We start from the raw sequence: 25136 nt of genomic DNA, 5'->3' as shown, positions 1-25136 counted from the left end.
AGCTCGGAGGCAGCTAACTCTAGAAGTAGGTCTCCTCCCCACTGAGCCACTGAGGCACCTGCGGAGCAGCTCGGAAGCAGGCAGCTGACTCTAGAAGTAGGTCTCCTCCCCACTCAGCCACTGAGGCACCTGTGGAGCAGCTCGGAGACAGGCAGCTGGCTCTAGAAGTAGGTCTCCTCCCCACTGAGCCACTGAGGCACCTGTGCAGCAGCTCGGAGGCAGCTGACTCTAGAAGTAGGTCTCTTCCCCACTGAGCCACTGAGGCACCTGTGGAGCAGCTTGGAGGCAGCTGACTCTAGAAGTAGGTCTCCTCCCCACTGAGCCACTGAGGCACCTGTAGAGCAGCTCGGGGGCAGGCAGCTGACTCTAGAAGTATGTCTCCTCCCCACTGAGCCACTGAGGCACCAGTGGAGCAGCTCGGAGGCAGCTGACTCTAGAAGTAGGTCTCCTCCCCACTGAGCCACTGAGGCTCCTGTGGAGCAGCTCAGAGGCTGCTGACTCTAGAAGTAGGTCTCCTCCCCACTGAGCCACTGAGGCACCTGTGGAGCAGCTCGGAGGCAGGCAGCTGACTCTAAAAGTAGGTCTCCTCCCCACTGAGCCACTGAGGCTCCTGTGGAGCAGCTCGGAGGCAGCTGACTCTAAAAGTAGGTCTCCTCCCCACTAAGCCACTGAGGCACCTGTGGAGCAGCTAGGAGGCACGCAGCTGACTCTAGAGGTAGGTCTCCTCCCCACTGAGCCACTGAGGCACCTGTGGAACACCTCGGAGGCAGCTGACTCTAGAAGCAGGTTTCCTCCCCACTGACCCACTGAGGCACCTGTGGAGCAGCTCGGAGGCAGGCAGCTGACTCTAGAAGTAGGTCTCCTCCCCACTGAGCCACTGAGGCTCCTGTGGAGCAGTTCAGGGGCAGCTGACTCTAGAAGTAGGTCTCCTCCCCACTGAGCCACTGAGGCACCTGTGGAGCAGCTCGGAGGCAGGCAGCTGACTCTAGAAGTAGGTCTCCTCCCCACTGAGCCACTGAGGCTCCTGTGGAGCAGTTGAGAGGCAGCTGACTCTAGAAGTAGGTCTCCTCCCCACTGAGCCACTGAGGCACCTGTGGAGCAGCTCGGAGGCAGGCAGCTGACTCTAGAAGTAGGTCTCCTCCCCACTGAGGCACTTGTGGAGCAGCTCGGAGGCAGCTGACTCCAGAAGTAGGTCTCTTCCCCACTGAGCCACTGTGGCACCTGTGGAGCAGCTCGGAGGCAGGCAGCTAACTCTAGAAATAGGTCTCCTCCCCACTGGGCCACTGAGGCTCCTGTGGAGCAGATCGGAGGCAGCTGACTCTAGAAGTAGGTCTCCTCCTCACTGAGCCACTGAGGCACCTGCAGAGCAGCTCGGAGGCAGGCAGCTGACTCTAGAAGTAGGTCTTTTCCCCACTGAGCCCCTGAGGCACCTGTGGAGCAGCTCGTAGGCAGCTGACTCTAGAAGTAGGTCTCCTCCCCACTGAGCGACTGAGGCACCTGTGGAGCAGCTCGGAGGCAGGCAGCTGACTCTAGAAGTAGGTCTCCTCCCCACTGAGCCACTGAGGATCCTGTGGAGCAGCTCAGAGACAGCTAACTCTAGAAGTAGGTCTCCTCCCCACAGAGCCACTGAGGCACCTGTGGAGCAGCTCGGAGGCAGGCAGCTGACTCTAGAAGTAGGTCTCCTCCCCACTGAGCCACTGAGGCTCCTGTGAAGCAGCTCAGAGGCAGCTGACTCTAGAAGTAGGTCTCCTCCCCACAGAGCCACTGAGGCACCTGTGGAGCAGCTCGGAGGCAGGCAGCTGACTCCAGAAGTAGCTCTCCTCCCCACTGAGCCACTGAGGGACCTGCGGAGCAGCTTGAAGGCAGCTGACTCTAGAAGTAGGTCTCCTCCCCACTGAGCCACTGAGGCTCCTGTGAAGCAGCTCGGATGCAGCTGACTCTAGAAGTAGGTCTCCTCCCCACTGTGCCACTGAGGCACCTGCGGAGCAGCTCAGAGGCAGCTGACTCTAGAAGTAGGTCTCCTCCCCACTGAGCCACTGAGGCTCCTCTGGAGCAGCTCAAAGGCAGCTGACTCTAGAAGTAGGTCTCCTCCCCACTGAGGCACCTGTGGAGCAGATCGGAGGCAGCTGACTCTAGAAGCAGGTGTCCTCCCCACTGAGCCACTGAGGCTCCTGCGGAGCAGTTCAGAGGCAGCTGACTCTAGAAGTAGGCCTCTTCCCCACTGAGCCACTGAGGCACCTGTGGAGCAGCTCGGAGGCAGGCAGCTGACTCTAGAAGTAGGTCTCTTCCCCACTGAGCCACCGAGGCACCTGTGGAGCAGCTCGGAGGCAGCTGACTCTAGAAGTAGGTCTCCTCCTCACTGAGCCACTGAGGCACCTGTGGAGGAGCTCGCTGTGGAGCAGCTCGGAGGCAGCTGACTCTAGAAGTAGGTCTCCTCACCACTGAGCCACTGATGCTCCTGTGAAGCAGCTCGGAGACAGCTGACTCTATAAGTAGGTCTCCTCCCCACTGAGCCACTGAGGCACCTGTGGAGCAGCTCGGAGGCAGCTGACTCTAGAAGTAGGTCTCCTCTCCACTGAGCCACTGAGGCTCCTGTGGAGCAGCTCGGAGGCAGGCAGCTGACTCTAGAAGTAGGTCTCCTCCCCACTGAGCCACTGAGGCTCCTGCGGAGCAGTTCAGAGGCAGCTGACTCTAGAAGTAGGCCTCTTCCCCACTGAGGCACCTATGGAGCAGCTCAGAGGCAGGCAGCTGACTCTAGAAGTAGGTCTCTTCCCCACTGAGCCACAGAGGCACCTGTGGAGCAGCTCAGAGGCAGCTTACTCTAGAAGTAGGTCTCCTCCTCGCTGAACCACTGAGGCACCTGTGGAGGAGCTCGCTGTGGAGCAGCTCAGAGGCAGCTGACTCTAGAAGTAGGTCTCCTCCCCACAGAGCCACTGAGGCACCTGTGGGGTAGCTCAGAGGCAGGCAGCTGACTCCAGAAGTAGCTCTCCTCCCCACTGAGCCACCTGCGGAGCAGCTCGAAGGCAGCTGACTCTAGAAGTACGTCTCCTCCCCACTGAGCCACTGAGGCTCCTGTGAAGCAGCTCGGAGGCAGCTGACTCTAGAAGTAGGTCTCCTCCCCACTGAGCCACTGAGGCACCGCCGGAGCAGCTCGGAGGCAGCTGACTCTAGAAGGAGGTCTCCTCCCCTCTGAGCCACTGAGGCTCCTCTGGAGCAGCTCAAAGGCAGCTGACTCTAGAAGTAGGTCTCCTCCCCACTGAGGCACCTCTGGAGCAGATCAGAGGCAGCTAACTCTAGAAGTAGGCCTCTTCCCCACTGAGCCACTGAGGCACCTGTGGAGCAGCTCGGAGGCAGGCAGCTGACTCTAGAAGTAGATCTCTTCCCCACTGAGCCACTGAGGCACCTGTGGAGCAGCTCGGAGGCAGCTGACTCTAGAAGTAGGTCTCCTCCTCACTGAGCCACTGAGGCACCTGTGGAGAAGCTCGCTGTGGAGCAGCTCGGAGGCAGCTGACTCTAGAAGTAGGTGCCCTCCCCACGGAGCCACTGACGCACCTCTGGAGCAGCTCGGAGGCAGGCAGCTGACTCCAGAAGTAGCTCTCCTCCCCACTGAGCCACTGAGGCACCTGCGGAGCAGCTCGGAGGCAGCTGACTCTAGCAGTAGGTCTCCTCCCCACTTAGCCACTGAGGCTCCTGTGAAGCAGCTCGGAGACAGCTGACTCTATAAGTAGGTCTCCTCCCCACTGAGCCACTGAGGCACCTGCGGAGCAGCTCGGAGGCAGCTGACTCTAGAAGTAGGTCTTCTCCCCACTGAGCCACTGAGGCTCCTGTTTAGCAGCTCAGAGGCAGGCAGCTGACTCTAGAAGTAGGTCTCCTCCCCACTGAGCCACTGAGGCTCCTGTGGAGCAGTTCAGAGGCAGCTGACTCTAGAAGTTGGCCTCCTCCCCACTGAGCCACTGAGGCACCTGTGGAGCAGCTCGGAGGCAGGCAGCTGACTCTAGAAGTAGGTCTCTTCCCCACTGAGCCACAGAGGCACCTGTGGAGCAGCTCGGAGGCAGCTGACTCTAGAAGTAGGTCTCCTCCCCACTGAGCCACTGAGGCTCCTCTGGAGCAGCTCAAAGGCAGCTGACTCTAGAAGTAGGTCTCCTCCCCACTGAGGCACCTGTGGATCAGATCGGAGGCAACTGACTCTAGAAGCAGGTCTCCTCCCCACTGAGCCACTGAGGCTCCTGCGGAGCAGTTCAGAGGCAGCTGACTCTAGAAGTAGGCCTCTTCCCCACTGAGCCACTGAGGCACCTGTGGAGCAGCTCGGAGGCAGGCAGCTGACTCTAGAAGTAGGTCTCTTCCCCACTGAGCCACTGAGGCACCTGTGGAGCAGCTCGGAGGCAGCTGACTCTAGAAGTAGGTCTCCTCCTCACTGAGCCACTGAGGCACCTGTGGAGAAGCTCGCTGTGGAGCAGCTCGGAGGCAGCTGACTCTAGAAGTAGGTGCCCTCCCCACGGAGCCACTGAGGCACCTCTGGAGCAGCTCGGAGGCAAGCAGCTGACTCCAGAAGTAGCTCTCCTCCCCACTGAGCCACTGAAGCACCTGCGGAGCAGCTCGGAGGCAGCTGACTCTAGCAGTAGGTCTCCTCCCCACTTAGCCACTGAGGCTCCTGTGAAGCAGCTCGGAGACAGCTGACTCTATAAGTAGGTCTCCTCCCCACTGAGCCACTGAGGCACCTGCGGAGCAGCTCGGAGGCAGCTGACTCTAGAAGTAGGTCTTCTCCCAACTGAGCCACTGAGGCTCCTGTTTAGCAGCTCAGAGGCAGGCAGCTGACTCTAGAAGTAGGTCTCCTCCCCACTGAGCCACTGAGGCTCCTGTGGAGCAGTTCAGAGGCAGCTGACTCTAGAAGTTGGCCTCCTCCCCACTGAGCCACTGAGGCACCTGTGGAGCAACTCGGAGGCAGGCAGCTGACTCTAGAAGTAGGTCTCTTCCCCACTGAGCCACAGAGGCACCTGTGGAGCAGCTCGGAGGCAGCTGACTCTAGAAGTAGGTCTCCTCCCCACTGAGCCACTGAGGCACCTGTGGAGCAGCTCGGAGGCAGGCAGCTGACTCTAGAAGTAGGTCTCCTCCCCACTGAGCCACTGAGGCACCTGCGGAGCAGCCCGAAGGCAGCTGACTCTAGAAGTAGGTCTCCTCCCCACTGAGCCACTGAGGCACCTGTGGAGCAGCTCGGAGGCAGGCAGCTGACTCCAGAAGTAGCTCTCCTCCCCACTGAGCCACTGAGGCACCTGCGGAGCAGCTCGAAGGCAGCTGACTCTAGAAGTAGGTTTCCTCCCCACTGAGCCACTGAGGCTCCTGCGGAGCAGTTCAGAGGCAGCTGACTCTAGAAGTAGGTCTCCTCCCCACTGAGCCACTGAGGCTCCTGTGGAGCAGCTCGGAGGCAGCTGACTCTAGAAGTAGGTCTCCTCCCCACTGGGCCACTGAGGCACCTGTGGAGCAGCTTGAAGGAAAGCAGCTGACTCTAGAAGTAGGTCTCCTCCCCACTGAGCCACTGAGGCTCCTGCGGAGTAGCTCGGAGGAAGCTGACTCTAGAAGTAGGTCTCCTCCCCACTGAGCCACTGAGGCAGCTGCGGAGCAGCTCAGAGGCAGGCAGCTGACTCTAGAAGTAGGTCTCCTCCCCACTGAGCCACGGAGGCACCTGTGGAGCAACTCGGAAGAAGGCAGCTGACTCTGGAAGTAGGTCTCCTCCCCACTGAGCCACTGAGGCACCTGTGGAGCAGCTCGGAGGCAGCTAACTCTAGAAGTAGGTCTCCTCCCCACTGAGCCACTGAGGCACCTGCGGAGCAGCTCGGAGGCAGGCAGCTGACTCTAGAAGTAGGTCTTCTCCCCACTGAGCCACTGAGGCTCCTGTGGAGCAGCTCGGAGGCAGCTGACTCTAGAAGTAGGTCTCTTCCCCACTGAGCCACTGAGGCACCTGTGGAGCAGCTTGGAGGCAGCTGACTCTAGAAGTAGGTCTCCTCCCCACTGAGCCACTGAGGCACCTGTGGAGTAGCTCGGATGCAGCTGACTCTAGAAGTAGGTGTCCTCCCCACTGAGCCACTGAGGCTCCTGTGGAGCAGCTCGGAGGCTGCTGACTCTAGAAGTTGGTCTCCTCCCCACTGAGCCACTGAGGCACCTGTGGAGCAGCTCGGAGGCACGCAGCTGACTCTAGAGGTAGGTCTCCTCCCCACTGAGCCACTGAGGCACCTGCAGAGCACCTCAGAGGCAGCTGACTCTAGAAGCAGGTCTCCTCCCCACTGACCCACTGAGGCACCTGTGGAGCAGCTCAGAGGCAGGCAGCTGACTCTAGAAGTAGGTCTCCTCCCCACTGAGCCACTGAGGCACCTGTGGAGCAGCTCGGAGGCAGCTGACTCCAGAAGTAGGTCCCTTCCCCACTGAGCCACTGAGGCACCTGTGGAGCAGCTTGGAGGCAGCTGACTCTAGAAGTAGGTCTCCTCCCCACTGAGCCACTGAGGCTCCTGTGAAGCAGCTCAGAGGCAGCTGACTCTAGAAGTAGGTCTCCTCCCCACAGAGCCACTGAGGCACCTGTGGAGCAGCTCGGAGGCAGGCAGCTGACTCCAGAAGTAGCTCTCCTCCCCACTGAGCCACTGAGGGACCTGCGGAGCAGCTTGAAGGCAGCTGACTCTAGAAGTAGGTCTCCTCCCCACTGAGCCACTGAGGCTCCTGTGAAGCAGCTCGGATGCAGCTGACTCTAGAAGTAGGTCTCCTCCCCACTGTGCCACTGAGGCACCTGCGGAGCAGCTCAGAGGCAGCTGACTCTAGAAGTAGGTCTCCTCCCCACTGAGCCACTGAGGCTCCTCTGGAGCAGCTCAAAGGCAGCTGACTCTAGAAGTAGGTCTCCTCCCCACTGAGGCACCTGTGGAGCAGATCGGAGGCAGCTGACTCTAGAAGCAGGTGTCCTCCCCACTGAGCCACTGAGGCTCCTGCGGAGCAGTTCAGAGGCAGCTGACTCTAGAAGTAGGCCTCTTCCCCACTGAGCCACTGAGGCACCTGTGGAGCAGCTCGGAGGCAGGCAGCTGACTCTAGAAGTAGGTCTCTTCCCCACTGAGCCACCAAGGCACCTGTGGAGCAGCTCGGAGGCAGCTGACTCTAGAAGTAGGTCTCCTCCTCACTGAGCCACTGAGGCACCTGTGGAGGAGCTCGCTGTGGAGCAGCTCGGAGGCAGCTGACTCTAGAAGTAGGTCTCCTCCCCACTGAGCCACTGATGCTCCTGTGAAGCAGCTCGGAGACAGCTGACTCTATAAGTAGGTCTCCTCCCCACTGAGCCACTGAGGCACCTGTGGAGCAGCTCGGAGGCAGCTGACTCTAGAAGTAGGTCTCCTCTCCACTGAGCCACTGAGGCTCCTGTGGAGCAGCTCGGAGGCAGGCAGCTGACTCTAGAAGTAGGTCTCCTCCCCACTGAGCCACTGAGGCTCCTGCGGAGCAGTTCAGAGGCAGCTGACTCTAGAAGTAGGCCTCTTCCCCACTGAGGCACCTATGGAGCAGCTCAGAGGCAGGCAGCTGACTCTAGAAGTAGGTCTCTTCCCCACTGAGCCACAGAGGCACCTGTGGAGCAGCTCGGAGGCAGCTTACTCTAGAAGTAGGTCTCCTCCTCGCTGAACCACTGAGGCACCTGTGGAGGAGCTCGCTGTGGAGCAGCTCAGAGGCAGCTGACTCTAGAAGTAGGTCTCCTCCCCACAGAGCCACTGAGGCACCTGTGGGGTAGCTCAGAGGCAGGCAGCTGACTCCAGAAGTAGCTCTCCTCCCCACTGAGCCACCTGCGGAGCAGCTCGAAGGCAGCTGACTCTAGAAGTACCTCTCCTCCCCACTGAGCCACTGAGGCTCCTGTGAAGCAGCTCGGAGGCAGCTGACTCTAGAAGTAGGTCTCCTCCCCACTGAGCCACTGAGGCACCGCCGGAGCAGCTCGGAGGCAGCTGACTCTAGAAGGAGGTCTCCTCCCCACTGAGCCACTGAGGCTCCTCTGGAGCAGCTCAAAGGCAGCTGACTCTAGAAGTAGGTCTCCTCCCCACTGAGGCACCTCTGGAGCAGATCAGAGGCAGCTAACTCTAGAAGTAGGCCTCTTCCCCACTGAGCCACTGAGGCACCTGTGGAGCAGCTCGGAGGCAGGCAGCTGACTCTAGAAGTAGATCTCTTCCCCACTGAGCCACTGAGGCACCTGTGGAGCAGCTCGGAGGCAGCTGACTCTAGAAGTAGGTCTCCTCCTCACTGAGCCACTGAGGCACCTGTGGAGAAGCTCGCTGTGGAGCAGCTCGGAGGCAGCTGACTCTAGAAGTAGGTGCCCTCCCCACGGAGCCACTGACGCACCTCTGGAGCAGCTCGGAGGCAGGCAGCTGACTCCAGAAGTAGCTCTCCTCCCCACTGAGCCACTGAGGCACCTGCGGAGCAGCTCGGAGGCAGCTGACTCTAGCAGTAGGTCTCCTCCCCACTTAGCCACTGAGGCTCCTGTGAAGCAGCTCGGAGACAGCTGACTCTATAAGTAGGTCTCCTCCCCACTGAGCCACTGAGGCACCTGCGGAGCAGCTCGGAGGCAGCTGACTCTAGAAGTAGGTCTTCTCCCCACTGAGCCACTGAGGCTCCTGTTTAGCAGCTCAGAGGCAGGCAGCTGACTCTAGAAGTAGGTCTCCTCCCCACTGAGCCACTGAGGCTCCTGTGGAGCAGTTCAGAGGCAGCTGACTCTAGAAGTTGGCCTCCTCCCCACTGAGCCACTGAGGCACCTGTGGAGCAGCTCGGAGGCAGGCAGCTGACTCTAGAAGTAGGTCTCTTCCCCACTGAGCCACAGAGGCACCTGTGGAGCAGCTCGGAGGCAGCTGACTCTAGAAGTAGGTCTCCTCCCCACTGAGCCACTGAGGCTCCTCTGGAGCAGCTCAAAGGCAGCTGACTCTAGAAGTAGGTCTCCTCCCCACTGAGGCACCTGTGGATCAGATCGGAGGCAACTGACTCTAGAAGCAGGTCTCCTCCCCACTGAGCCACTGAGGCTCCTGCGGAGCAGTTCAGAGGCAGCTGAGTCTAGAAGTAGGCCTCTTCCCCACTGAGCCACTGAGGCACCTGTGGAGCAGCTCGGAGGCAGGCAGCTGACTCTAGAAGTAGGTCTCTTCCCCACTGAGCCACTGAGGCACCTGTGGAGCAGCTCGGAGGCAGCTGACTCTAGAAGTAGGTCTCCTCCTCACTGAGCCACTGAGGCACCTGTGGAGAAGCTCGCTGTGGAGCAGCTCGGAGGCAGCTGACTCTAGAAGTAGGTGCCCTCCCCACGGAGCCACTGAGGCACCTCTGGAGCAGCTCGGAGGCAAGCAGCTGACTCCAGAAGTAGCTCTCCTCCCCACTGAGCCACTGAAGCACCTGCGGAGCAGCTCGGAGGCAGCTGACTCTAGCAGTAGGTCTCCTCCCCACTTAGCCACTGAGGCTCCTGTGAAGCAGCTCGGAGACAGCTGACTCTATAAGTAGGTCTCCTCCCCACTGAGCCACTGAGGCACCTGCGGAGCAGCTCGGAGGCAGCTGACTCTAGAAGTAGGTCTTCTCCCAACTGAGCCACTGAGGCTCCTGTTTAGCAGCTCAGAGGCAGGCAGCTGACTCTAGAAGTAGGTCTCCTCCCCACTGAGCCACTGAGGCTCCTGTGGAGCAGTTCAGAGGCAGCTGACTCTAGAAGTTGGCCTCCTCCCCACTGAGCCACTGAGGCACCTGTGGAGCAGCTCGGAGGCAGGCAGCTGACTCTAGAAGTAGGTCTCTTCCCCACTGAGCCACAGAGGCACCTGTGGAGCAGCTCAGAGGCAGCTGACTCTAGAAGTAGGTCTCCTCCCCACTGAGCCACTGAGGCACCTGTGGAGCAGCTCGGAGGCAGGCAGCTGACTCTAGAAGTAGGTCTCCTCCCCACTGAGCCACTGAGGCACCTGTGGAGCAGCCCGAAGGCAGCTGACTCTAGAAGTAGGTCTCCTCCCCACTGAGCCACTGAGGCACCTGTGGAGCAGCTCGGAGGCAGGCAGCTGACTCCAGAAGTAGCTCTCCTCCCCACTGAGCCACTGAGGCACCTGCGGAGCAGCTCGAAGGCAGCTGACTCTAGAAGTAGGTTTCCTCCCCACTGAGCCACTGAGGCTCCTGCGGAGCAGTTCAGAGGCAGCTGACTCTAGAAGTAGGTCTCCTCCCCACTGAGCCACTGAGGCTCCTGTGGAGCAGCTCGGAGGCAGCTGACTCTAGAAGTAGGTCTCCTCCCCACTGGGCCACTGAGGCACCTGTGGAGCAGCTTGAAGGAAAGCAGCTGACTCTAGAAGTAGGTCTCCTCCCCACTGAGCCACTGAGGCTCCTGCGGAGTAGCTCGGAGGAAGCTGACTCTAGAAGTAGGTCTCCTCCCCACTGAGCCACTGAGGCAGCTGCGGAGCAGCTCAGAGGCAGGCAGCTGACTCTAGAAGTAGGTCTCCTCCCCACTGAGCCACGGAGGCACCTGTGGAGCAACTCGGAAGAAGGCAGCTGACTCTGGAAGTAGGTCTCCTCCCCACTGAGCCACTGAGGCACCTGTGGAGCAGCTCGGAGGCAGCTAACTCTAGAAGTAGGTCTCCTCCCCACTGAGCCACTGAGGCACCTGCGGAGCAGCTCGGAGGCAGGCAGCTGACTCTAGAAGTAGGTCTTCTCCCCACTGAGCCACTGAGGCTCCTGTGGAGCAGCTCGGAGGCAGCTGACTCTAGAAGTAGGTCTCTTCCCCACTGAGCCACTGAGGCACCTGTGGAGCAGCTTGGAGGCAGCTGACTCTAGAAGTAGGTCTCCTCCCCACTGAGCCACTGAGGCACCTGTGGAGTAGCTCGGATGCAGCTGACTCTAGAAGTAGGTGTCCTACCCACTGAGCCACTGAGGCTCCTGTGGAGCAGCTCGGAGGCTGCTGACTCTAGAAGTTGGTCTCCTCCCCACTGAGCCACTGAGGCACCTGTGGAGCAGCTCGGAGGCACGCAGCTGACTCTAGAGGTAGGTCTCCTTCCCACTGAGCCACTGAGGCACCTGCAGAGCACCTCAGAGGCAGCTGACTCTAGAAGCAGGTCTCCTCCCCACTGACCCACTGAGGCACCTGTGGAGCAGCTCAGAGGCAGGCAGCTGACTCTAGAAGTAGGTCTCCTCCCCACTGAGCCACTGAGGCACCTGTGGAGCAGCTCGGAGGCAGCTGACTCCAGAAGTAGGTCTCTTCCCCACTGAGCCACTGAGGCACCTGTGGAGCAGCTTGGAGGCAGCTGACTCTAGAAGTAGGTCTCCTCCCCACTGAGCCACTGAGGCACCTGTGGAGCAGCTCGGAGGCAGGCAGCTGACTCTAGAAGTAGGTCTCCTCCCCACTGGGCCACTGAGGCTCCTGTGGAGCAGCTCGGAGGCAGCTAACTCTAGAAGTAGGTCTCCTCCCCACTGAGCCACTGAGGCACCTGCAGATCAGCTCGGAGGCAGGCAGCTGACTCTAGGATTAGGTCTTTTCCCCACTGAGCCACTGAGGCAACTGTGGAGGAGCTCGGAGGCAGCTGACTCTAGAAGTAGGTCTCCTCCCCACTGAGCGACTGAGGCACCTGTGAAGCAGCTCGCTGTGGAGCAGCTCGGAGGCAGGCAGCTGACTCCAGAAGTAGGTGTCCTCCCCACTGAGCCACTGAGGCACCTGCGGAGCAGCTCGGAGGGAGGCAGCTGACTCTAGAATTAGGTCTCCTCCTCACTGAGCCACTGAGGCACCTGTGAAGCAGCTCGGAGGAAGGCAGCTGACTCTAGAAGTAGGTCTTCTCCCCACTGAGCCACTGAGGCACCTGTGGAGCAGCTCGGAGGCAGCTAACTCTAGAAGTAGGTCTCCTCCCCACTGAGCCACTGAGGCACCTGTGGAGCAGCTCGGAGGCAGGCAGCTGACTCTAGAAGTAGGTCTCCTCCCCACTGAGCCACTGAGGCTCCTGTGGAGCTGTTCAGAGGCAGCTGACTCTAGAAGTAGGTCTCCTCCCCACTGAGCCACTGAGGCACCTCTGGAGCAGCTCAGAGGCAGGCAGCTGACTCTAGAAGTAGGTCTCCTCCCCATTGAGCCACTGAGGCACCTGTGGAGCAGCTCGGAGGCAGCTGACTCCAGAAGTAGGTCTCTTCCCCACTGAGCCACTGAGGCACCTGTGGAGCAGCTTGGAGGCAGCTGACTCTAGAAGTAGGTCTCCTCCCCACTGAGCCACTGAGGCACCTGTGGAGCAGCTTGGAGGTAGGCAGCTGACTCTAGAAGTAGGTCTCCTCCCCACTGGGCCACTGAGGCTCCTGTGGAGCAGCTCGGAGGCAGCTAACTCTAGAAGTAGGTCTCCTCCCCACTGAGCCACTGAGGCACCTGCAGATCAGCTCGGAGGCAGGCAGCTGACTCTAGGATTAGGTCTTTTCCCCACTGAGCCACTGAGGCAACTGTGGAGGAGCTCGGAGGCAGCTGACTCTAGAAGTAGGTCTCCTCCCCACTGAGCGACTGAGGCACCTGTGAAGCAGCTCGCTGTGGAGCAGCTCGGAGGCAGGCAGCTGACTCCAGAAGTAGGTGTCCTCCCCACTGAGCCACTGAGGCACCTGCGGAGCAGCTCGGAGGGAGGCAGCTGACTCTAGAATTAGGTCTCCTCCTCACTGAGCCACTGAGGCACCTGTGAAGCAGCTCGGAGGAAGGCAGCTGACTCTAGAAGTAGGTCTTCTCCCCACTGAGCCACTGAGGCACCTGTGGAGCAGCTCGGAGGCAGCTAACTCTAGAAGTAGGTCTCCTCCCCACTGAGCGACTGAGGCGCCTGTGAAGCAGCTCGCTGTGGAGCAGCTCGGAGGCAGGCAGCTGACTCCAGAAGTAGGTGTCCTCCCCACTGATCCACTGAGGCACCTGCGGAGCAGTTCGGAGGGAGGCAGCTGACTCTTGAATTAGGTCTCCTCCTCACTGAGCCACTGAGGCATCTGTGGAGCAGCTCGGAGGAAGGCAGCTGACTCTAGAAGTAGGTCTCCTCCCCACTGAGCCACTGAGGCACCTGTGGAGCAGCTCGAAGGCAGCTAACTCTAGAAGTAGGTCTCCTCCCCACTCAGCCACTGAGGCACCTGTGGAGCAGCTCGGAGACAGGCAGCTGGCTCTAGAAGTAGGTCTCCTCCCCACTGAGCCACTGAGGCACCTGTGCAGCAGCTCGGAGGCAGCTGACTCTAGAAGTAGGTCTCTTCCCCACTGAGCCACTGAGGCACCTGTGGAGCAGCTTGGAGGCAGCTGACTCTAGAAGTAGGTCTCCTCCCCACTGAGCCACTGAGGCACCTGTAGAGCAGCTCGGAGGCAGGCAGCTGACTCTGGAAGTATGTCTCCTCCCCACTGAGCCACTGAGGCTCCTGTGGAGCAGCTCCGAGGCTGCTGACTCTAGAAGTAGGTCTCCTCCCCAATGAGCCACTGAGGCACCTGTGGAGCAGCTCGGAGGCAGGCAGCTGACTCTAAAAGTAGGTCTCCTCCCCACTGAGCCACTGAGGCTCCTGTGGAGCAGCTCGGAGGCAGCTGACTCTAAAAGTATGTCTCCTCCCCACTGAGGCACCTGTGGAGCAGCTTGGAGGCAGCTGACTCTAGAAGTAGGTCTCCTCCCCACTGAGGCACCTGTAGAGCAGCTCGGAGGCAGGCAGCTGACTCTAGAAGTATGTCTCCTCCCCACTGAGCCACTGAGGCACCAGTGGAGCAGCTCGGAGGCAGCTGACTCTAGAAGTAGGTCTCCTCCCCACTGAGCCACTGAGGCTCCTGTGGAGCAGCTCCGAGGCTGCTGACTCTAGAAGTAGGTCTCCTCCCCACTGAGCCACTGAGGCACCTGTGGAGCAGCTCGGAGGCAGGCAGCTGACTCTAAAAGTAGGTCTCCTCCCCACTGAGCCACTGAGCCTCCTGTGGAGCAGCTCGGAGGCAGCTGACTCTAAAAGTATGTCTCCTCCCCACTGAGCCACAGAGGCACCTGTGGAGCAGCTCGGAGGCAGCTGACTCTAGAAGTAGGTCTCCTCCCCACTGAGCCACTGAGGCACCTGTGGAGCAGCTCGGAGGCACGCAGCTAACTCTAGAGGTAGGTCTCCTCCCCACTGAGCCACGGAGGCACCTGTGGAGCACCTCGGAGGCAGCTGACTCTAGAAGCAGGTTTCCTCCCCACTGACCCACTGAGGCACCTGTGGAGCAGCTCGGAGGCAGGCAGCTGACTCTAGAAGTAGGTCTCCTCCCCACTGAGCCACTGAGGCTCCTGTGGAGCAGTTCAGAGGCAGCTGACTCTAGAAGTAGGTCTCCTCCCCACTGAGCCACTGAGGCACCTGTGGAGCAGCTCGGAGGCAGGCAGCTGACTCTAGAAGTAGGTCTCCTCCCCACTGAGCCACTGAGGCTCCTGTGGAGCAGTTGAGAGGCAGCTGACTCTAGAAGTAGGTCTCCTCCCCACTGAGCCACTGAGGCACCTGTGGAGCAGCTCGGAGGCAGGCAGCTGACTCTAGAAGTAGGTCTCCTCCCCACTGAGCCACTGAGGCACCTGTGGAGCAGCTCGGAGGCAGCTGACTCCAGAAGTAGGTCTCTTCCCCACTGAGCCACTGAGGCACCTGTGGAGCAGCTCGGAGGCAGGCAGCTGACTCTAGAAATAGGTCTCCTCCCCACTGGGCCACTGAGGCTCCTGTGGAGCAGCTCGGAGGCAGCTGACTCTAGAAGTAGGTCTCCTCCTCACTGAGGCACCTGCAGAGCAGCTCGGAGGGAGGCAGCTGACTCTAGAAGTAGGTCTTTTCCCCACTGAGCCCCTAAGGCACCTGTGGAGCAGCTTGGAGGCAGCTGACTCTAGAAGTAGGTCTCCTCCCCACTGAGCGACTGAGGCACCTGTGGAGCAGCTCGCTGTGGAGCAGCTCGGAGGCAGGCAGCTGACTCTAGAAGTAGGTCTCCTCCCCACTGATCCACTGAGGATCCTGTGGAGCAGCTCAGAGACAGCTAACTCTAGAAGTAGGTCTCCTCCCCACAGAGCCACTGAGGCACCTGTGGAGCAGCTCGGAGGCAGACAGCTGACTCTAGAAGTAGGTCTCCTCCCCACTGAGCCACTGAGGCTCCTGTGAAGCAGCTCAGAGGCAGCTGACTCTAGAAGTAGGTCTCCTCCCCACAGTGCCACTGAGGCACCTGTGGAAGAGCTCGGAGGCAGGCAGCTGACTCCAGAAGTAGCTCTCCTCCTCACTGAGTCACTGAGGGACCTGCGAGCAGCTTGAAGGCAGCTGACTCTAGAAGTAGGTCTCCTCCCCACTGAGCCACTGAGGCTCCTGTGAAGCAGCTCGGAGGCAGCTGACTCTAGAAGTAGGTCTCCTCCCCACTGTGCCACTGAGGCACCTGCGGAGCAGCTCAGAGGCAGCTGACTCTAGAAGTAGGTCTCCTCCCCACTGAGCCACTGAGGCTCCTCTGGAGCAGCTCAAAGGCAGCTGACTCTAGAAGTAGGTCTCCTCCCCACTGAGGCACCTGTGGAGCAGATCGGAGGCAGCTGACTCTAGAAGCAGGTCTCCTCCCCACTGAGCCACTGAGGCTCCTGCGGAGCAGTTCAGAGGCAGCTGACTCTAGAAGTAGGCCTCTTCCCCACTGAGCCACTGAGGCACCTGTGGAGCAGCTCGGAGGCAGGCAGCTGACTCTAGAAGTAGGTCTCTTCCCCACTGAGCCACCGAGGCACCTGTGGAGCAGCTCGGAGGCAGCTGACTCTAGAAGTAGGTCTCCTCCTCACTGAGCCACTGAGGCACCTGTGGAGGAGCTCGCTGTGGAGCAGCTCGGAGGCTGATGACTCTAGAAGTAGGTCTCCTCCCCACTGAGCCACTGAGGCTCCTGTGAAGCAGCTCGGAGACAGCTGACTCTATAAGTAGGTCTCCTCCCCACTGACCCACTGAGGCACCTGTGGAGCAGCTCGGAGGCAGCTGACTCTAGAAGTAGGTCTCCTCTCCACTGAGCCACTGAGGCTCCTGTGGAGCAGCTCGGAGGCAGGCAGCTGACTCTAGAAGTAGGTCTCCTCCCCACTGAGCCACTGAGGATACTGCGGAGCAGTTCAGAGGCAGCTGACTCTAGAAGTAGGCCTCTTCCCCACTGAAGCACCTTTGGAGCAGCTCGGAGGCAGGCAGCTGACTCTAGAAGTAGGTCTCTTCCCCACTGAGCCACAGAGGCACCTGTGGAGCAGCTCGGAGGCAGCTTACTCTAGAAGTAGGTCTCCTCCTCGCTGAACCACTGAGGCACCTGTGGAGGAGCTCGCTGTGGAGCAGCTCGGAGGCAGCTGACTCTAGAAGTAGGTCTCCTCCCCACAGAGCCACTGAGGCACCTGTGGGGTAGCTCAGAGGCAGGCAGCTGACTCCAGAAGTAGCTCTCCTCCCCACTGAGCCACCTGCGGAGCAGCTCGAAGGCAGCTGACTCTAGAAATACATCTCCTCCCCACTGAGCCACTGAGGCTCCTGTGAAGCAGCTCAGAGGCAGCTGACTCTAGAAGTAGGTCTCCTCCCCACTGAGCCATTGAGGCACCGCCGGAGCAGCTCGGAGGCAGCTGACTCTAGAAGTAGGTCTCCTCCCCACTGAGCCACTGAGGCTCCTCTGGAGCAGCTCAAAGGCAGCTGACTCTAGAAGTAGGTCTCCTCCCCACTGAGGCACCTCTGGAGCAGATCAGAGGCAGCTCACTCTAGAAGTAGGTCTCCTCCCCACTGGGCCACTGAGGCTCCTGTGGAGCAGCTCGGAGGCAGCTGACTCTAGAAGTAGGTCTCCTCCCCACTGAGCCACTGAGGCACCTGCAGAGCAGCTCGGAGGCAGCTGACTATAGAAGTAGGTCTCCTCCCAACTGAGCGACTGAGGCACCTGTGGAGCAGCTCGCTGTGGAGCAGCTCGGAGGCAGGCAGCTGACTCTAGAAGTAGGTCTCCTCCCCACTGAGCCACTGAGGATCCTGTGGAGCAGCTCAGAGACAGCTAACTCTAGAAGTAGGTCTCCTCCCCACAGAGCCACTGAGGCACCTGTGGAGCAGCTCGGAGGCAGGCAGCTGACTTCAGAAGTAGCTCTCCTCCCCACTGAGCCACTGAGGCACCTGCGGAGCAGCTCGAAGGCAGCTGACTCTAGAAGTAGGTCTCCTCCCCACTGAGGCACCTGTGATTCAGCTCGGAGACAGCTGACTCTAGAAGTAGGTCTCCTCCCCACTGAGCCACTGTGGCTCCTCTGGAGCAGCTCAAAGGCAGCTGACTCTAGAAGTAGGTCTCCTCCCCACTGAGGCACCTGTGGAGCAGATCGGAGGCAGCTGACTCTAGAAGCAGGTCTCCTCCCCACTGAGCCACTGAGGCTCCTGCGGAGCAGTTCAGAGGCAGCTGACTCTAGAAGTAGGCCTCTTCCCCACTGAGCCACTGAGGCACCTGTGGAGCAGCTCGGAGGCAGGCAGCTGACTCTAGAAGTAGGTCTCTTCCCCACTGAGCCACCGAGGCACCTGTGGAGCAGCTCGGAGGCAGCTGACTCTAGAAGTAGGTCTCCTCCTCACTGAGCCACTGAGGCACCTGTGGAGAAGCTCGCTGTGGAGCAGCTCGGAGGCAGCTGACTCTAGAAGTAGGTGTCCTCCCCACGGAGCCACTGAGGCACCTCTGGAGCAGCTCAGAGGCAGGCAGCTGACTCCAGAAGTAGCTCTCCTCCCCACTGAGCCACTGAGGCACCTGCGGAGCAGCTCGGAGGCAGCTGACTCTAGCAGTAGGTCTCCTCCCCACTTAGCCACTGAGGCTCCTGTGAAGTAGCTCGGAGACAGCTGACTCTATAAGCAGGTCTCCTCCCCACTGAGCCACTGAGGCACCTGCGGAGCAGCTCGGAGGCAGCTGACTCTAGAAGTAGGTCTTCTCCCCACTGAGCCACTCAGGCTCCTGTGGAGCAGCTCAGAGGCAGGCAGCTGACTCTAGAAGTAGGTCTCCTCCCCACTGAGCCACTGAGGCTCCTGTGGAGCAGTTCAGAGGCAGCTGACTCTAGAAGTTGGCCTCCTCCCCACTGAGCCACTGAGGCACCTGTGGAGCAGCTCGGAGGCAGGCAGCTGACTCTAGAAGTAGGTCTCTTCCCCACTGAGCCACACAGGCACCTGTGGAGCAGCTCTGAGGCAGCTGACTCTAGAAGTAGGTCTCCTCCCCACTGAGCCACTGAGGCTCCTCTGGAGCAGCTCAAAGGCAGCTGACTCTAGAAGTAGGTCTCCTCCCCACTGAGCCACTGAGGCACCTGTGGAGCAGCTTCGAGGCAGGCTGCTGACTCCAGAAGTAGCTCTCCTCCCCACTGAGCCACTGAGGCACCTGCGGAGCAGCTCGAAGGCAGCTGACTCTAGAAGTTGGTTTCCTCCCCACTGAGCCACTGAGGCTCCTCCGGAGCAGATCGGAGGGAGCTGACTCTAGAAGCAGCAGGTCTCCTCCCCACTGAGCCACTGAGGCTCCTGCGGAGCAGTTCAGAGGCAGCTGACTCTAGAAGTAGGTCTCCTCCCCACTGAGCCACTGAGGCTCCTGTGGAGCAGCTCGGAGGCAGCTGACTCTAGAAGTAGGTCTCCTCCCCACTGGGCCACTGAGGCACCTGTGGAGCAGCTTGAAGGAAGGCAGCTGACTCTAGAAGTAGGTCTCCTCCCCACTGAGCCACTGAGGCTCCTGCGGAGCAGTTCGGAGGAAGCTGACTCTAGAAGTAAGTCTCCTCCCCACTGAGCCACTGAGGCAGCTGCGGAGCAGCTCGGAGGCAGGCAGCTGACTCTAGAAGTAGGTCTCCTCCCCACTGAGCCACTGAGGCTCCTGTGGAGCAGCTCCGAGGCTGCTGACTCTAGAAGTAGGTCTCCTCCCCACTGAGCCACTGAGGCTCCTGCGGAGCAGCTCGGAGGCAGGCAGCTGACTCTAGAAGTAGGTCTCCTCCCCACTGAGCCACTGAGGCTCCTGTGGAGCAGTTCAGAGGCAGCTGACTCTAGAAGTAGGTCTCCTCCCCACTGAGCCACTGAGGCACCTGTGGAGCAGCTCGGAGGCAGGCAGCTGACTCTAGAAGTAGTTCTCCTCCCCACTGAGCCACTGAGGCACCTGTGGAGCAGCTCGGAGGCAGCTGACTCCAGAAGTAGGTCTCTTCTCCACTGAGCCACTGAGGCACCTGTGGAGCAGCTTGGAGGCAGCTGACACTAGAAGTAGGTCTCCTCCCCACTGAGCCACTGAGGCACCTGTGGAGCAGCTCGGAGGCAGGCAGCTGACTCTAGAAATAGGTCTCCTCCCCACTGGGCCACTGAGGCTCCTGTGGAGCAGCTCGGAGGCAGGCAGCTGACTCTAAAAGTAGGTCTCCTCCCCACTGAGCCACTGAGGCACCTGTGGAGCAGCTCGGAGGCAGCTGACTCTAGAAGTAGGTCTCCTCCCCACTGAGCCACTGAGGCACCTGTGGAGCAGCTCGGAGGCACGCAGCTGACTCTAGAGGTAGGTCTCCTCCCCACTGAGCCACTGAGGCACCTGTGGAGCACCTCGGAGGCAGCTGACTCTAGAAGCAGGTTTCCTCCCCACTGACCCACTGAGGCACCTGTGGAGCAGCTCGGAGGCAGGCAGCTGACTCTAGAAGTAGATCTCCTCCCCACTGAGCCACTGAGGCTCCTGTGGAGCAGTTCAGAGGCAGCTGACTCTAGAAGTAGATCTCCTCCCCACTGAGCCACTGAGGCACCTGTGGAGCAGCTCAGAGGCAGGCAGCTGACTCTAGAAGTAGGTCTCCTCCCAACTGAGCCACTGAGGCTCCTGTGGAGCAGTTCAGAGGCAGCTGACTCTAGAAGTAGGTCTCCTCCCCACTGAACCACTGAGGCACCTGTGGAGCAGCTCGGAGGCAGGCAGCTGACTCTAGAAGTAGGTCTCCTCCCCACTGAGCCACTGACGCACCTGTGGAGCAGCTCGGAGGCAGCTGACTCCAGAAGTAGGTCTCTTCCCCACTGAGCCACTGAGGCACCTGTGGAGCAGCTTGGAGGCAGCTGACACTAGAAGTAGGTCTCCTCCCCACTGAGCCACTGAGGCACCTGTGGAGCAGCTCGGAGGCAGGCAGCTGACTCTAGAAATAGGTCTCCTCCCCACTGGGCCACTGAGGCTCCTGTGGAGCAGCTCGGAGGCAGCTGACTCTAGAAGTAGGTCTCCTCCTCACTGAGCCACTGAGGCACCTGCAGAGCAGCTCGGAGGCAGGCAGCTGACTCTAGAAGTAGGTCTTTTCCCCACTGAGCCCCTGAGGCACCTGTGGAGCAGCTCGGAGGCAGCTGACTCTAGAAGTAGGTCTCCTCCCCACTGAGCGACTGAGGCACCTGTGGAGCAGCTCGCTGTGGAGCAGCTCAGAGGCAGGCAGCTGACTCTAGAAGTAGGTCTCCTCCCCACTGAGCCACTGAGGCACCTGTGGAGCAGCTCGGAGGCAGGCAGCTGACTCTAGAAGTAGGTCTCTTCCCCACTGAGCCACCGGGGCACCTGTGGAGCAGCTCGGAGGCAGCTGACTCTAGAAGTAGGTCTCCTCCCCACGGAGCCACTGAGGCACCTCTGGAGCAGCTCGGAGGCAGGCAGCTGACTCCAGAAGTAGCTCTCCTCCCCACTGAGCCACTGAGGCACCTGCGGAGCAGCTCGGAGGCGGCTGACTCTAGCAGTAGGTCTCCTCCCCACTTAGCCACTGAGGCACCTGTGGAGGAGCTCGGAGGCAGCTGACTCTAGAAGTAGGTGTCCTCCCCACGGAGCCACTGAGGCACCTCTGGAGCAGCTCGGAGGCAGGCAGCTGACTCCAGAAGTAGCTCTCCTCCCCACTGAGCCACTGAGGCACCTGCGGAGCAGCTCGGAGGCGGCTGACTCTAGCAGTAGGTCTCCTCCCCACTTAGCCACTGAGGCTCCTGTGAAGCAGCTCGGAGACAGCTGACTCTATAAGTAGGTCTCCTCCCCACTGAGCCACTGAGGCACCTGCGGAGCAGCTCGGAGGCAGCTGACTCTAGAAGTAGGTCTTCTCCCCACTGAGCCACTGAGGCTCCTGTGGAGCAGCTAAGAGGCAGGCAGCTGACTCTAGAAGTAGGTCTCCTCCCCACTGAGCCACTGAGGCTCCTGTGGAGCAGTTCAGAGGCAGCTGACTCTAGAAGTTGGCCTCCTCCCCACTGAGCCACTGAGGCAAATGTGGAGCAGCTCGGAGACAGGCAGCTGACTCTAGAAGTAGGTCTCTTCCCCACTGAGCCACAGAGGCACCTCTGGAGCAGCTCGGAGGCAGCTGACTCTAGAAGTAGGTCTCCTCCCCACTGAGGCTCCTCTGGAGCAGCTTAAAGGCAGCTGACTCTAGAAGTAGGTCTCCTCCCCACTGAGCCACTGAGGCACCTGTGGAGCAGCTCGGAGGCAGGCAGCTGACTCCAGAAGTAGCTCTCCTCCCCACTGAGCCACTGAGGCACCTGCGGAGCAGCTCAAAGGCAGCTGACTCTAGAAGTAGGTTTCCTCCCCACTGAGCCACTGAGGCTCCTCCGGAGCAGATCTGAGGCAGCTGACTCTAGAAGCAGGTCTCCTCCCCACTGAGCCACTGAGGCTCCTGCGGAGCAGTTCAGAGGCAGCTGACTCTAGAAGTAGGTCTCCTCCCCACTGAGCCACTGAGGCTCCTGTGGAGCAGCTCGGAGGCAGCTGACTCTAGAAGTAGGTCTCCTCCCCACTTGGCCACTGAGGCACCTGTGGAGCAGCTTGAAGGAAGGCATCTGACTCTAGAAGTAGGTCTCCTCCCCACTGAGCCACTGAGGCTCCTGCGGAGGAGCTCGGAGGAAGCTGACTCTAGAAGTAGGTCTCCTCCCCACTGAGCCACTGAGGCAGCTGCGAAGCAGCTCGGAGGCAGGCAGCTGACTCTAGAAGTAGGTCTACTCCCCACTGAGCCACTGAGGCACCTGTGGAGCAACTCGGAGGAAGGCAGCTGACTCTAGAAGTAGGTCTCCTCCCCACTGAGCCACTGAGGCACCTGTGGAGCAGCTCGGAGGCAGCTAACTCTAGAAGTAGGTCTCCTCCCCACTGAGCCACTGAGGCACCTGTGGAGCAGCTTGGAGGCAGCTGACTCTAGAAGTAGGTCTCCTCCCCACTGAGCCACTGAGGCACCTGTGGAGCAGCTCGGAGGCAGGCAGCTGACTCTAGAAGTAGGTCTCCTCCCCACTGAGCCACTGAGGCACCTGTGGAGCAGCTCGGATGCAGCTGACTCTAGAAGTAGGTCTCCTCCCCACTGAGTCACTGAGGCTCCTGTGGAGCAGCTCGGAGGCTGCTGACTCTAGAAGTTGGTCTCCTCCCCACTGAGCCACTGAGGCACCTGTGGAGCAGCTCGGAGGCACGCAGCTGACTCTAGAGGTAGGTCTCCTCCCCACTGAGCCACTGAGGGACCTGCGGAGCACCTCAGAGGCAGCTGACTCTAGAAGTAGGTCTCCTCCCCACTGACCCACTGAGGCACCTGTGGAGCAGCTCGGAGGCAGGCAGCTGACTCTAGAAGTAGGTCTCCTCCCCACTGAGCCACTGAGGCTCCTGTGGAGCAGTTCAGAGGCAGCTGACTCTAGAAGTAGGTCTCCTCCCCACTGAGCCACTGAGGCACCTGTGGAGCAGCTCAGAGGCAGGCAGCTGACTCTAGAAGTAGGTCTCCTCCCCACTGAGCCACTGAGGCACCTGTGGAGCAGCTCGGAGGCAGCTGACTCTAGAAGTAGGTCTCCTCCCCACTGAGCCACTGAGGCACCTGTGGAGCAGCTCGGAGGCAGGCAGCTGACTCTAGAAGTAGGTCTCCTCCCCACTGGGCCACTGAGGCTCCTGTGGAGCAGCTCGGAGGCAGCTGACTCTAGAAGTAGGTCTCCTCCCCACTGAGCCACTGAGGCACCTGTGGAGCAGCTCGGAGTAAGGCAGCTGACTCTAGAAGTAGGTCTCCTCCCCACTGAGCCACTGAGGCACCTGTGGAGCAGCTCGGAGGCAGCTAACTCTAGAAGTAGGTCTCCTCCCCACTGAGGCACCTGCGGAGCAGCTCGGAAGCAGGCAGCTGACTCTAGAAGTAGGTCTCCTCCCCACTCAGCCACTGAGGCACCTGTGGAGCAGCTCGGAGACAGGCAGCTGGCTCTAGAAGTAGGTCTCCTCCCCACTGAGCCACTGAGGCACCTGTGCAGCAGCTCGGAGGCAGCTGACTCTAGAAGTAGGTCTCTTCCCCACTGAGCCACTGAGGCACCTGTGGAGCAGCTTGGAGGCAGCTGACTCTAGAAGTAGGTCTCCTCCCCACTGAGCCACTGAGGCACCTGTAGAGCAGCTCGGAGGCAGGCAGCTGACTCTAGAAGTATGTCTCCTCCCCACTGAGCCACTGAGGCACAAGTGGAGCAGCTCGGAGGCAGCAGACTCTAGAAGTAGGTCTCCTCCCCACTGAGCCACTGAGGCTCCTGTGGAGCAGCTCGGAGGCTGCTGACTCTAGAAGTAGGTCTCCTCCCCACTGAGCCACTGAGGCACCTGTGGAGCAGCTCGGAGGCAGGCAGCTGACTCTAAAAGTAGGTCACCTCCCCACTGAGCCACTGAGGCTCCTGTGGAGCAGCTCAGAGGCAGCTGACTCTAAAAGTATGTCTCCTCCCCACTGAGCCACTGAGGCACCTGTGGAGCAGCTCGGAGGCAGCTGACTCTAGAAGTAGGTCTCCTCCCCACTGAGCCACTGAGGCACCTGTGGAGCAGCTCGGAGGCACGCAGCTGACTCTAGAGGTAGGTCTCCTCCCCACTGAGCCACTGAGGCACCTGTGGAGCACCTCGGAGGCAGTTGACTCTAGAAGCAGGTTTCCTCCCCACTGACCCACTGAGGCACCTGTGGAGCAGCTCGGAGGCAGGCAGCTGACTCTAGAAGTAGGTCTCCTCCCCACTGAGCCACTGAGGCTCCTGTGGAGCAGTTCAGAGGCAGCTGACTCTAGAAGTAGGTCTCCTCCCCACTGAGCCACTGAGGCACCTGTGGAGCAGCTCGGATGCAGGCAGCTGAGTGTAGAAGTAGGTCTCCTCCCCACTGAGCTACTGAGGCTCCTGTGGAGCAGTTCAGAGGCAGCTGACTCTAGAAGTAGGTCTCCTCCCCACTGAGCCACTGAGGCACCTGTGGAGCAGCTCGGAGGCAGGCAGCTGACTCTAGAAGTAGGTCTCCTCCCCACTGAGCCACTGAGGCACCTGTGGAGCAGCTCGGAGGCAGCTGACTCCAGAAGTAGGTCTCTTCCCCACTGAGCCACTGAGGCACCTGTGGAGCAGTTTGGAGGCAGCTGACACTAGAAGTAGGTCTCCTCCCCACTGAGCCACTGAGGCACCTGTGGAGCAGCTCGGAGGCTGGCAGCTGACTCTAGAAATAGGTCTCCTCCCCACTGGGCCACTGAGGCTCCTGTGGAGCAGCTCGGAGGCAGCTGACTCTAGAAGTAGGTCTCCTCCTCACTGAGCCACTGAGGCACCTGCAGAGCAGCTCGGAGGCAGGCAGCTGACTCTAGAAGTAGGTCTTTTCCCCACTGAGCCCCTGAGGCACCTGTGGAGCAGCTCGGAGGCAGCTGACTCTAGAAGTAGGTCTCCTCCCCACTGAGCGACTGAGGCACCTGTGGAGCAGCTCGCTCTGGAGCAGCTCGGAGGCAGGCAGCTGACTCTAGAAGTAGGTCTCCTCCCCACTGAGCCACTGAGGATCCTGTGGAGCAGCTCAGAGACAGCTAACTCTAGAAGTAGGTCTCCTCCCCACAGAGCCACTGAGGCACCTGTGGAGCAGCTCGGAGGCAGGCAGCTGACTAAAGAAGTAGCTCTCCTCCCCACTGAGCCACTGAGGCAACTGCGGTGCAGCTCGAAGGCAGCTGACTCTAGAAGTAGGTCTCCTCCCCACTGAGCCACTGAGGCTCCTGTGAAGCAGCTCAGAGGCAGCTGACTCTAGAAGTAGGTCTCCTCCCCACAGAGCCACTGAGGCACCTGTGGAGCAGCTCGGAGGCAGGCAGCTGACTCCAGAAGTAGCTCTCCTCCCCACTGAGCCACTGAGGGACCTGCGGAGCAGCTTGAAGGAAGCTGACTCTAGAAGAAGGTCTCCTCCCCACTGAGCCACTGAGGCTCCTGTGAAGCAGCTCGGAGGCAGCTGACTCTAGAAGTAGGTCTCCTCCCCACTGAGCCACTGAGGCACCTGTGGAGCAGCTCGGAGGCAGCTGACTCCAGAAGTAGGTCTCTTCTCCACTGA

This window comes from Pleurodeles waltl, chromosome 9 (assembly GCF_031143425.1).
Source record: "Pleurodeles waltl isolate 20211129_DDA chromosome 9, aPleWal1.hap1.20221129, whole genome shotgun sequence".
In the NCBI taxonomy this organism is placed as follows: domain Eukaryota; kingdom Metazoa; phylum Chordata; class Amphibia; order Caudata; family Salamandridae; genus Pleurodeles; species Pleurodeles waltl.
Note: the sequence above shows the minus strand (reverse complement) of the source record.